Genomic DNA, 2,651 nt, shown 5'->3' with positions numbered 1-2,651 from the left:
GTCACCGTGGCCTTCACCTGAATAGTCCTGGGAGTGTATTCATGCTGACTTTGTGGGACAGTTTTTAGGTACTTATCGGCTTCTCCTTATTGATGCCTACTCTAACTTTCCTTTCATTGTCTGTTGCACGTCGCCTACCACCGCAGCAACCACCAATGCTCTAGCTCGCATTTTCTCTTTGGAAGGCCTTGCCTCTACTCTTGTTACTGATAATGGTCCGCAATTTGCCTCTTCCGATTTTGCGGATTCTTGTGCCCGTCACGGCGTCATGCATGTCACAGTCCCTCCATTCCACCCACAGTCAAACGGTGAGGCTGAATGACTGGTCCGCACAATTAAGGCTCAGATGAGGAAACTCCTGACTTCTTCTGCTGCTGCTGATGCACTTCTTCAGTTTCTGGCTTCTTACCGTTTCACCCCCATGGGTGACCACAGCCCGGCTGAGCTCTTACTGGCCGACAGCCCCACACACTACTTCATCTTCTGCAGCCTTCCAGCTCACGTCCACGGGTGCCTTCGCTTGGCCGGATCACCACCAGCTACCTTGTATGGGTACGGGGATATGTCAGGTGGCCAAAATGGTGTCCTGGCAGCATCTTACGACACCGTGGCCAACGCCTGTATGAAACCCAGACGGACACAGGTGTTGCAGTGTGTCATTCGGATCAGCTTCAGCCTCGTGTGCCTACAATGCCTGTTCCGGATGCCACTACACCACCTTCGGCTCTACCTGTCGCTCGGGATACTGGAATCTCTCATTACTCACAACGCAGTCCTCTCACCATCATATCGGTGCCAGCACAAGAACTGACGCCAACAGGAGACATGCCCATGCAGGAACCAGATGACCATCATCTGTCGGAGCAACTCTACTCGCCTCCTTCTCCTACGGACTCGGACACATCGTCCATGTCTCCTGTTATAACAGCCGGACTTGCCATAACAGGCAGATTGGTGCACGGGGCCCCAGCAGATTCGACCCCCACATCTCCTGTCATCTCAACCCGTTATCATTGGGGACACTTCCGTCCGTATGGGAAGCCTCCTCCTCGAGACTTTACGGACAGTCAAACAACACCTATGGTCACTAGCAATCTACAGGCCACCTCCATCAAGACCTGTGCAAAAACTTCAAAGGGGGGAAAAGTGTTGTGACTTGCCGATCTTTCAAACTGCCGCCGCGCAGTTACGCGCGTCCTCTACACGAGGCGCTGTCTGCCAGCAATGCAGCAGCAGCACCACCTAAGCTGCCAGCGACCGCTTGACTCGGACTCAGCGCTGATTTTACTGTTAAAGTGTACACACGTCTTACTTTGTTTACTTGATCTGCGACTTACATGTATTGTGTCGTCCTTGAAATATATTTGCTCATTTTGAAGTTATAACAGTATGCCTCAGCATCTTTTTCCAGAACAGGCCCATCTCATGACAATTAAAAACCCGTTGCAACAGATAACCCTCAGACTCTATGAGTCTCTTGTAGTTACTGATGAAGTTCTCTGCTGCTTTTGTGTTGGAGGTGGCTGCAATGCTGTGCCTCACAATGCCATTGGTGCCCATTCTTCTCTTCACAAAGTCGGTGAAAATCATTCTTGACCTCTAACAAATGATGTTCTCATTCACACTTCGGAGACCATGCACTTGGAGGAATATTGGGCCTAGGAAACCAGCCATTTCTACTGTTACTTAAAGTGTTTTGTAGCATGCATGTAATTAATGGATCTTAAAGAGTAATACATACTAAAAAGGAGGCAAGCATCAAGATTTATTTTTCATATTTACTTTAGTTCTTCGATAGATCACAAATTTTAAAATAATGACATAAAGTATAATTATCCCCCCTCCAAAAAAATAAAAAAATAAAATAAAGGCTCAGGCAGTAGTGACAGTAGCTGTTAAGTTCGCTATTTCTTTCGAAATAAATCTAGAAATGGACTAAACAAGGTAAGATTAGTCAAGAGACAAGTTGCGAGTCTTCTGTACATTGTTGTTATATGAAATGAGTTCAGTTTTAAAGTGATTGGTGGCTCGTGTGTTAATATAAGCAAGGCCTGATCTCTACTCGGGTGTGGTCTTTGTAACACAGTCGTGGCTCGAGCTGCATTCGGGCTTGGTCTTCGAAGTGTTAATAGTGTCACCTTGCAATTGTTTTTCATTCATCCATATAAGGAGCAACCTTTTGACATCGTCCAGAATATGAAACCATTGTTTAGATACTCTTGTCACTCCCTATGAAGCATCTATCTTCTTAATCTTGCACTTGTTATTGACGATAGTGCAAACAGTTGATGTAGACCAACTGTACGTACAAGCTAAATCAGCAATGCTCAGACCATGTTCGCGTTTTTCAATGATTTTATATTTAATTTCTAAGGTCATTTTCTTTCTATTATGGTTGTCTTCTGGCATCCTTATATTCAGGGACATTTCTCAGGTTATTAAAATCTGCTCACAGAAAACCACTGTGTGAACACAAGTTTAGAAAAATGTGTGATCACAACCTGCACTAAGATGGTAGCAGAAAGAGCGCAAACCCAGACTGCAGTAGGTACTAAAGACATTGTTCATATGTCACTGCCAACAATGAAAGGTGTTCATGTTGATGAACATTTCCCCTGTGATGATGAAATGGCTGGTCACATCACTCTAAA

Source organism: Schistocerca serialis, chromosome 4 (assembly GCF_023864345.2).
Source record: "Schistocerca serialis cubense isolate TAMUIC-IGC-003099 chromosome 4, iqSchSeri2.2, whole genome shotgun sequence".
NCBI lineage: Eukaryota > Metazoa > Arthropoda > Insecta > Orthoptera > Acrididae > Schistocerca > Schistocerca serialis.
Note: the sequence above shows the minus strand (reverse complement) of the source record.